Source organism: Hibiscus syriacus, unplaced genomic scaffold (genome assembly GCF_006381635.1).
Source record: "Hibiscus syriacus cultivar Baekdansim isolate YM2019G1 unplaced genomic scaffold, ASM638163v2 tig00113338_pilon, whole genome shotgun sequence".
In the NCBI taxonomy this organism is placed as follows: Eukaryota; Viridiplantae; Streptophyta; class Magnoliopsida; order Malvales; family Malvaceae; genus Hibiscus; species Hibiscus syriacus.
The window spans coordinates 230,026-242,097 of record NW_024063457.1 but is presented as its reverse complement, the minus strand read 5'-3'; positions in this window follow the sequence as shown (position 1 = coordinate 242,097).

The following is a 12,072-nucleotide window of genomic DNA, read 5'->3' as shown; positions in this document are numbered from 1 at the left end:
CATTTTCTTTATCTATAGTTATAATGGTTTTTTAAAACTAATAAATTATTATAAACAAATATCATTTTGTAATCACTTTAATTATAAAAAAAATCTGAATGAATTCCTTTGTTAGACTCGGTCGACTTTTCAGTTAAACTTGCGGACTAGAAGTGGAGAAGGGTGTTATGGTCTTGGTGTCAAATGAATTGCTGATGCGGCATTTGCTTATTTATTTGCAAATCTTAAAGAAGCTTGACCAAAGACAAAAGGCAATGAACTGGAAAGAAATGGACTGGTGTAGGGGAATCGAAAAGTGGTGTTGGTGGTGGCGGAGGAGGCTGTGACGGTGGCTTTTTGAGGCTTGGTCGGTTCCCTCAGGAAATGTTTCTTTGACATGGAACCCTAAAGTGGGGAAAACATACCAATCGCCTTTGTTCACGGCTTTGCTTTTATCTACAAAAGATGTGGGGTTTCCTCTTCTTTTCGGCGCGTGAACTCACTTACATATCCATGCGTTTGGTTTTAGTTTCTATTGAATAAATTAAATACCAACCGAAAAAGTCCGGTCTAAAAGTTGATCTCTTCATACACTAATAAACAATAATATGATATCACTCGTATAACTATACGAATATATCGGTTCATCAAATTGTTTATTTTAATTTTTTATTATTGTATTAGATTATGAGTTTTAAATTTATAGGAAGGATCTCTTTTTTATTAGAATTTCTCTTCCCATTCCCTCTTAATAAAATTAGGATTATAATTAAGTTTTGTAAAAAAAATATTACCCATCTAAATTTAAAGATAAAAAGTATTGTGAAACATTATTCATTTACTCCATAAACACGTTTAGAAATTCAAGTCAAAGTTTTTATGTGACAAATCGTCAAATTTAAAAATCGTGTATTATGCACACGTTAAACGATTTTGATGACAAAATATTTATTGTTATTTTTAAATAGATATTACTTTTTTCACTTCAAACTAATAAAAAATTGTATATTATTATTGAAATGATTTTAATAGATCAATTATCATGAAATTGCTTCAATTTAGTTAAAGTCGTAGATTCAATATTTCAAAAAAATATATATAATAATTTTAAATATTTAATATAAAAAATTTATTGTTTTTATAATCTTACCCAACTCGAAAAAAATTAAAATATATTTAGAGCATAAAATAAATAGATATAATTTGTACTCATGATGAGATTTAAAATAAATATGAGAATCGATAATTGATTAGTCTATTAGGACGAGATATTAGATTTTCTAAAAAAAGTTAAAGATCCGAATCATGACGTTGTGAATATAAATTAAATTTAAAGAACCATACTTACATTAAGGCTTTACATTATTCTATCCAAATCAATCCATCACTAAATCATCTATTATCTATATAGATAATGATAAATATATGTCATATATGCACTAATCTTAAATTAATTTGACTGCAATAAAAAGGAAAAGTGGTCTTTTGATAAACCAAAAAGGAAACTAAAGTGATGAATGAAATGATATGGAAACCACTACAATTTACGTGACATCTTTTCATTTGCCCTCTGAAAACATTGTCTGATGGAAAATAAAGTTGTTGTGGTTAAAATCCGACGGCTATGAATTTTAACCATAACAACTTTATTTTTCATAAGTTGCTGTGGGATCGGGGATGGCTAGAGAGAACAGATAAAGACAATCGTTTCTTTTAAAAAATTTAAATTCGATTCTCTTTAAAAGTTTATGAATTTATTTTTAATATGAAATCCAATGTTAGTCCCGGTGTGGGACAAGGTTTGAAGAATCGGAGGTGGGAAAGCAAAGGGATCGTATTCTGTTGATTTGTTTGATTTTTGTGGTGTAAGGAAGAGGGCAATTCTGTGAGCATTGTGTGTGTCCCCCATGAAGGGTGATGCATGGGCCCTTACTCCTCGGTAACGTCACCATTTGCCCAACCACATCAACATATAATATTCTACGTTAAGGTTTAACGTGGTAAATCTGTTAGGTACTGACCGATGTGCTTTTTTGTTGCCTTGCTTAATCAATGCCTCATCCTCTTGTTTTTGTTTCTTTCCACATGATACATTGTTTATTTATTTTTATCATAATTCTAAAGTTTAATATTTATATCTATATAATCGACAATCAATTAGTCTAGTACGATGAGACACTAGATCTTTTAAGCAATGTCAAGGATTCGAACATTGATGTTTGTGAATAGAGCAAACTAGGTTGAAAGGGTCGCCATCGTCTTTGCAATACCTTATATGGATTAATTGATAAACAAATCGAATACCAGTGTGATTAATTCAAATATATATATGTGTGTGTGTGTGTGATATTTGAATACGTAATATTTGTAACATCCTCAATATCAGGTTAGTGATTAAAGTGTAAGATTTTAAAATTCAATGACTAGATTAGATAAATTGAAAAGTGGAGGAATTAATTAAAAGATGTTGGTGTAGGATGAATTAATAAATAAAGGAAGAGTAAAAGGGTCATTGAACAAGGGGTAATAATTAAATAATTAAATAATTATGGTGGGTATTTTATAAACCCACATGAATCATAATTGGGGAAACATAGTTCTAGACATTTCTCATCTTCATCTTCTTCTCTTCTCCAACGTGAAGCAACCAAGCCAAGTTAAATTGGATTTCTTTTGGTCAATCCTTAAAATTTAAGTATGGTTTTGGTTAAGGAAGACTTAGGAAACATGATGGAGATGAAAAGGGTTATAGAAACTCAAAGATTTGTAAGTTACGAAGGATTAACGATAAGAAGTGGATAAGTGAAATTTTGAATAAAGATGTATAAATGGATTTAGAACCTGAAATTGACTTGTCATAGGTGTGAATAAGAAGTTATAAGCGTTAAATCAAACTTTGGATAACATGGAAAATTGGGTATTATTCTTAACTTTAAGAATTTGGATGAAATATGAGAGATTATAAAGCGTTGGAATGATAGAAGTTAGTTAAAATGGTTGTAGATGAGTTTAGTGGTATGAAAGGAGTTTTATATGAGGAAATTCAGTGAAGAGTTGATGAATTTTCAGGTGAAAAAGCATGTTTTGAGCAGAGTGTATCGGTACCCTATGTATGTGTACGGATACCCTCTTGAACGGAAAATAACAGAATGCAGTAAGGGTACCGATATCTCAAGGGGTGTATCGATACCCCCTAAAGGAAAATTTGAATATTGATTCATTAAATTTGTTTAATTTAATAGCATCGAAGTATAAGGTTTAGGCTTCTGATAATCATCTTGAAAATTATATTTCTATAGATACAGAGCCTAAACGAGTTTCAGAACAATTGGCAAGTAAGATTGATAGAGGGAAAGACAAGGAAATATAGGTGAGTGCATATGCATAGCATAGTTATCATAACCTATTAAACTCTAGACTTCTGATAAGTCTAGTTCCAATATCATTGGTACATGATTACATTTCATATTACGATACATGACATGAATTCATATTATATACATTATGTGAAAATGATCTAAGTGAATATGTATGAAAATTTTATATGAGCCATGTGATAAGGTAAGAAGTTATATGTCTACGCGATATAAACTATGTGAATTATAAAAGCCCATGTTATGTAGATGAGAACTATAGGTATAGTTGGCATGCCAAGAGTAGAGGGTCTACGCGGTCCTTCGGGACAAATTCTATGTGATCATTCGGGACATATATGTATTCTTTGGAACATGTATGAGGTCTTTTGAGACACCTACTTGATCCTTGGTATATGTATATGATTCTTAAGGAATTTCTATGTGGTCCTTATGGACAAATCTTATATGGCACTATGGTGCATTTCTACGCGATCCTTCGGGACAAATTCTACGTGGCACTTCGGTGCAAATTTATACGAGCTGTGGTGACAACATAGTGCACAACCTCACAATACTCACATACCTTAGGTTCTCAGTATTATATCATGGGTCAGTGAACTTATTATATGAATTCATGATGGTTACTTTGATGAGATTACAGGTAAGATATATGGTTATGTAATTTGTATGAATTAAATACGTAATTTTGTCACACTTCATCTCATGATGGCATTATCATTATATTTCATTGTCATCATTATTATGCCTCACTAAGTCGATGACTTAGCGTGTGAGTGTTGCACACGTAGGATATGAGAATATAGACAAACAAGGTTAGACAGTTGGGACAACATTACTTCTACAACTACCAGATCAGAAGAAACTTAAATAATATGTATTATTATGTGATAAATAGTTTGGCATGTAAACAAAGTCGTTAAATTAAGTATGTGTGTTCTGATCGAGTTTTGGGAATGTTTTAAACGGATTTATGTAAATGGTAAATGTATAGTAATGGAAGTTTAAATTTTATGAGTTTTATATAAGTGGACGAAATTACTGTAGCAAGGGTATCGGTACACTGTAGCAGGGTATCGATACCTCTGTAGCATTCTGGAAAATTTTAGCATTCGGTATTGTTCACGTTAATGTTCATTACTGTTCACAGCACTGTTCATACTGTACTGTTTATAAAAACTTATTTTTCCTTAAATTTGTTATAACGAACATAATTCAACGGTATATTATCGTATTTTCTTAATATAAGTTAAAATGTTTTGTTATTTTGTAAGAATATTGTTTTAAAAATTTAATGTGATATCTCGGACTTATATCCGGGTCGGATACGGGTTGGGGTGTTACAATATTTATATAGTCTCCGAACAAATTTATCACGTTGAGGTATGTTCATCGTCTCATTGTCTAATGACTAAGGTATAAGTTTTACTACTAATATTATTTCTACGATACTAATATTGTAAGAAAAACCTCCATCAATTCACTAAATGGTTCCCTGACTAGAGGATGTTGTTTTCTTAAGACCCGACCATTAGAAGGTACAAAATGGTCACTCGATTACTCATTTTGTTCTATACTTGTCATTTTTCATTAAAAGAATGACGGTAGTTTGAGTTAGATGTTAACCTGCTGACTAGTATATGATAATTGTTTGAGATTTTGGGTTCATATTATATCATATCTCATCCAACATGTTAACGTCCAACTCAAACTGACATCAATTTTGTTACGAAAAAGGACGAGTTTGGAAAACAATGAATTATCGAGTGATCATTTTATAACTTTTAAAAGACAAAAGACTTAAAAAAATAATATTTTATAGTTGAGGACTATTTATGTACTCTACCCTGATTACTTTGATAGCAAATATGATTTATGCATTTGATATAAGCAAGTGGGACCTTAGCTCCATGTTAGAAAAGACTAAAGTTGGCTATATAGCCATAATTATGAGGAAGCAATATAACTGATTGGACCTTACTGAAACGAACTTGCTACCTGCTGCCCTCTCCGATTAATCTCAACTATAATGTTTTTGCTTTTCAATTATTGTTTTCCAAAGAGAAAAAAAAGAGAGAAAAAAAACACTATTTCATGTTATTGCTTTAGTTAGACTAAAGAAAGCTATGCAAAGTACATCACTATGAATCACTTCATATGTCAAGTTTATGGTAATTTATCTTTAATAATTAAAAGACACAGAAAAACTAAGGTGAGTTTAAAATAGAAAAACTAAGGTGAGTTTATGAATCACTTCATATGTCAAGTTTATGGTAATTTATCTTTAAGGATTAGAGTACATATTTCAAGAAAAACAAAAATTAAAGTGATTAACATTATAATTAAATAAAAATAGGCATGTGCATGTGCATGGACGTAAGGATGGCAAAAGTCAGTGAAGAAAAGCATTTATTTTAGTTGTTGTTTAAGTGGCAATAAATCAGGAATAATTCACGATAAGACAGCCTTTATTTATTAATGCATCTTCTTTTTTCTTTGGTTTGGTGACCGATTTTGCTGGCTTTGCAGCAACTTCGAGACCATACTATTTTCACCAAAGATGTCAACTAATTGAGGTAAGTTCTCAGCCATATCTTTGTGCCTTTATTATTACTTTTAATTATTCACTGTTTGTAGTTTAGTCTAACTATCAGTATGCGTTATCAGAAATTTCAGTATCAATTCAAAGATTATTGAATGTTAAATGATGATCACCATTGTAGCAACTTTTTGGCCTTTAATGGGGGGAAATTAATAAAGGAAAGAATAGGGATTAGCAATAGATTGAGTTGTGTAAGTTGAGTTAATTTTTTTCTTCAAATTAATTGAGTTGATGATTTATATTTTATAAGTTAATTTTTTTTAGTTTTTTAGTCTAGTCAAGTTATTCGAGTTTATGTTTAAATTTAATTGTAAATATTTATAATGTTATAGTAGTAATTGATTCCAATCATATATAATATACATACATTTCAAATTTGTCATATGTGATATACATATATCGTGTAGAGTTAAGAGGCTGAACTCAAACTTGAAAACTAATCAACTAATTACAAAAATTTCGAGTTATTCGATTATTATTTTATAACTCAAATTTTGTTTAAATTATTTGTGAGTTGAATTAAGTCCGTGAAATTACGAATCGAGTTAAATTAAATCAGTTAAATCGGGTCGGAAAGTTCAACTTTTTAGAATTGAGTCTATTTTTACTTATCGCATGGAAAGAGAAAGAATTTGATGCTATTTTCCCTCCTACAGCCAATAATCAATGAACACTTAACAGTTAACAGTTTGATGCAATTTTCCCTCCTTTTTCTGCCAGCCAGTGAATAGAAAACCCGATTCCTAGCATTAAAGTGGAATTGTGGAATGGGAAATTTTCCAAGAATTTGGTATAAGGAATCATTTCCAGAAGCATATAATAAAAATTAAATATAATGTCTTGTTATATTCATTTCCCACTTATTCATCAGCTCGATGTCAAATGAAATAATCCACTGCAAAATTCCAAACGATTATTGTCAAGGATATAAATACCTTAAAATTCAAGAAAAAGTATGTTTGTTGTTTAGTAGATAAAATGACTGCACCCCATTCATACTTTTCCAATCTTGTCATCAGCTTTTTTTTTTTTTTGCCTTTTTCAGGTGCCACATACTTTTGCTTTTCCAATTAATGAAAGCCTTATAGTCTTGAGAAGAGTAAAAAGAAATTCATGTTTTTTGAATGCAAGTATATAATGGAACTTTAGTGTTGATTTTCCTCATTTACATGCATCCAACAACAAGGTATCGGTTGTAGGGTCACCCTGCATGAAGTTAGTAATGGATGACACCAAATCTGTCAGATAAAGTAAACCCTACCAACTGCACTTTCTCACCTTACCCTTTGATGAACTTCAAGTGCATCCAGCCATGGTGGAATAATTGGACAAACTTATTTCAAATATCATTTGTCTTAATGTATTTTTGTTATATCTTCGGAGATCATTTCCAAAAATTATTAATTTTCTGCCTGTTGAGACTTTCAGATTTATAGTCTCTTTCCCGTATTGAAGTTTTCGAGAAATTCATATCCTTCAAACAAATGAATATTATAGCCTCTAAATCAGTTATAGTGCATAGAAAAAATCTATCACAATATTTACCTGATCTACCAGAATAAAATTCAAGATATGATAAATAAATTTATTTAGCATGCCGACTTACATTTAATCAAAATCATCATACACTAGATTCCATCAGTTAGTTTTATTATAAATACCTCTAGGTCACGATATACAAGAATATCATCTCCTCTTTCTTTCTTCTTATTCTTCTTTTTCTTCTTCCACACTCTCATCTTTCTTCTTATGCTTTTATATCTATCTCATAAGAAAACAATAGTCAACGGTCGTTACTTCATCGATTACGACACTCCGCCTAAATCAGAAGGAATGAATCATCAATAATCGACAAAATCAAATTGTTACCATTAATAATTTTAATCTAAAACATTGTTTTTGTCGAAACTTGTCGATTTTAGCATTAATTGAAAAATTAAATTTCATAAATTTATATTAAAATTTGATCTCATTCAACATGATCGTATGACATTCATGTAATTTGTACAATAAATTTAGGATATAACTAAAGGGATATAGTGCCTAGCTAGGCTTGCATATGTTTTTAAGACTTTTAAACTGATGTGCCATCACCTCAACCATTGAATTAATTAACCTCCCAAATCCCAGTTTTGCTATTAATAATAATTATAATGCCTTAAAATAACTTTGAAGATATCAGTCAAATAATCATTTCTTTTCTCTAACCTCCCAAAGGTGTTTTTGTTCTTTTCTTTCCATTACTTAATTTCTGGGTGCGTGGGTCAAGTTGTGCATCATCTCCAGGCTGATATATAACATAGTCAAAATTGCAGCAGAAAGGAAAAGCATTATGATATCAATATGGCTACTTTAACTTTGGATAAGTTTCTTTTCCATTGATTTCTCTCATGCAAATTCAATATATTATATAATATATATCAAATGTAAAAAAGCTATATGAAAAAAGTTGTAAGACCACATATGTATATGTGTGTGTATATAGAACTTCAAATTAAATCTCCCTTGCTCATCTTTGGCTGCTTTTTCTTCTAAAGTAAATATGCAGCTTTCTGCACAATGAATTGCAGCAAGTTTGAAAGCTGAATTATGGAACTTTATTTATTGAAACTACATATCATGTGATTCTTGTCAAAGAAACAAACAAAAGGAGTGAAGGGGAAGCTGGTCAATGCATGTGTTTTCATATTATGGAATTCTGTTAGTGGCTTGGACTTGAAACACACAAGTGTTCGTGTTCGAACATAAACGAATGTTACACAAACAAACGGTTCATCGAACAATCCGCTCATTTACAACTCTATCCAAGATAAAGCATCAAATAACTTAGGAACAAATTCAAATGTTCAGCTAAAGTCACCCTAGGTAGGCTAAAATTAGACTCTACTTTTGTTTTCTTCTTCAGAGAAACGTATGTATAAAGAAATCCAGTTTCAAGGCTCAATGCGTGCAAAAGTAAAGAGGGTTTGAGTGTTGGATAATAAGATAATTAATCATACGTAAGACAACCTAACAACATGTATATATACATATATATATATATAGAGTGAGTGAGAAAAAGGGATAGAAAATGGAGAAAAAAGCATATAAAGAAACCTGTAGTCTGAAGGCATGTAAAAGTTGAAGGTTATATAATTCTGAAGATAAACCATTTTCGTACGCCGCCGCAAGTTCTTTTATTTATACAATATCTTTGACGTATGATTGATGTAACCCCCTAGACCCGGCCTATGCGTTCCGACTAAGTCTAGTGGATCACATTATGATTATTAAAGACATTTTTCAAAACCGTTATTCCATCAATATAAAATCACATTATAAATAACATGAAATTATAAACAAATTATACTATCAAAATCTAACTCGTAAATATAGTACCAATAAATAATAATTTAATTTAAAACTTGTCTTCAAATTCAATATCACAATAAACCGAGCAGTATTAGCAAAAGAGTTATCATTATAAAATCCGATATTTTAAAATAAGGTCCATGTCACCAAAATAAAGTCAACTTGCCAGATAAAAACATTACAATTTGATTTACTTCAAGAGATATGTTGATCCTCCAAGTGCTCGAACCAAGGTATCTAACCAACAGTATCTGAAAGGGGAAAACATTTTCAAAAGGTGAGCTAGGCTCAGTGTGTCCCAATATTTCCATAAAATCACAATAGGTACAAATCATAGTCCAGTAATCTCACAAATTCGTAAAAGAGTTTAACTTTTTGAAAATCATAGTTTAAACCCTTTTCTGGTACACCATCAGTAGTTCCCAAAAGTATTTTCCATATAGCTTACTTTATGCACATAGCAAAAAGAAAGCCGACTTAAGGATAGGCTATGAAGCTTGTATCCTTAAGCCCAAGTCAATAAGTCCATATAGCTTACCCTAAGCACACAGCAAAGGAAAGCCGACCTAATGAAACATCTTGGGGCCCTCAAGAGTCACATTAGGCCCAGTTAGCTTGATCAGAGCTATTCCATCGTATTTCAATTCCAAAATTCAATTGCACCGTGACATAAATTCCATAAATCCAAAAACATGGTAATCATATACCATTTCAAAACAAAAATTAGATAGCAGCCATATTCCATAAATTGTCACATTAAATTGGTGCATCCATAAAACAATAGCCAATGAATTCGGTGTACCACATATTAAAACCAATAAAACAGTTCAATAATAAGTAGGGAACACACCTCGACAATAGGTTCAAATAGCAAATTTACTGATTGCTGGTTTCACCACGCTCTGCTACAATTTTCGAACGGGTGAATACTGACACACGTGGTTTAACTGATCTAGAAGAGTTGGGTCGAGCTGTCGAACGATCCGGAGAGTCTCTTGTACCTTCAAACAATAATAATCTATCAGTCCCAAATCCTATTTAATTGTTCAAAGCTAGTCTTCTTAAGTATATAAGCATTTTTCGAGTTTGACTATCAATTTGGGGTATTTCGAGTCTGAATTTGGCCAAAAGGATTGCGGAAACGGAATCAGGATGTCGAAAAATATAAAGTATGACTTTTCGGAAATTCAGATTCTTGGTCAAAGTCAAAGTCAACTACTTTGACCGTCGATTTGGAGACCTTCGGGTTTGAATTTGGCGAAACGGACTGCGGAAATGGATTTGGCACGTCGAAAACTATCAGGATAGGTATACTCGGAAAAGATTTACGGTCGTTTAAGGGTCGGTCAAAGCCATTTTAAGTTTTAGTCAAAGAAAGTCAACGGTCAACGGTCAACGGTCAACGGTCACGGTCAACGGTCAACGGTCGGGTCGGGTCAACGGTCGGGTCGGGTCAACAGTCGGGTCGGGTCAACCCGGTTCAGACCGGTCAAACCGGTTCAGATCGGTCAAACCGGTTCGAACCGGTCAAACCGGTTCAAAACTGGTCAAACCGGTTTTCCAGCAGCTCACTCTCCCTACGGCGGCGCGTGCGGCGCGTGAACAGTGCCACGGTGTCGGAAAATTCCCGGAAAAATTTCTAAAAATTATTTTGAGCGATTCCGAGATACTTACAACGATCGGTTCAAATTTTTGAACGGCGGAGAGCTCGTATTTCAACTCGGCCGAATCTTTGACTTCTCCACCTCCTCACGCGCCGCCGTCGACGGCGAACAAGGTTGACACCGGCGGACTCGAAACGACACAAGGAACACGATGGTGCAGGAGGTGTCGTAAACGGAACAACGATCGGCGGTGAATTTAAGTTTTTCCCGGCGATAGAGCTAAAAAAAACGACGATGCTTTAACTGAAAATTCCCGACGTTTGGCAGCGTTTCACTTCAATTAATTTGAAGGGTTTGTTCCTCGATTGATGATGAACACAACGGTGGTTTCAATTTTACGATTGGACGTCGAACGGCGTCGGAATCGGGCTTGAAAGTAAGGGTACGAGAGAAGGAAAATTGAGCAAATTCTCAATTGTGTTTTCTGATTTACAATCAGAAACCACGCTTAAATTATAAGCCTGCCGACACTCCTTGGAGGAATTCAGGGCTTGGTCCCTGAATTTCCTTCAACTTATAAAATGGCCTATAACTTTTCATAAATTTTAGTTCAGTCATTAAATTTCACCAATTTTCACAATTAACGTCCAATTTCAATTAAATATTATTTTGTAAATATTCGGGTTGTTACAATTCTCCCCCTCTACAAGAAATTTCATCCTCGAAATTTACCTTATGAGAATAGTTGAGGAAACTGAGCCTCCATTGACTCCAATGTCTCCCAAGTAGCTTCTGAGGGCCTCGATTACTCCACTGAACTTTGACCATTGGAATTCGCCTATTCCGAGAACTCTTTCATCTCTTTCTAAAATCTGAATGGGCTCCTCCTCATATGACAAATCCGGTCTCAGCTCTACTTCTTCAACCTGAATAATGTGACCTGGATCTGGACGGTATCGCCTTAACATAGACACATGAAAAACATCATGAATACGACTGAGGTGGGAAGGCAACTCAAGCTGATAAGCAACAGGTCCAACTTTCTTCAGAATACGATACGACCCAATAAATCGTGGACTCAATTTACCCTTACGCCCGAATCTCAATACTTTCTTCCACGGTGAAACTTTTAAGAAGACCTGATCACCAACCTCAAATTGTA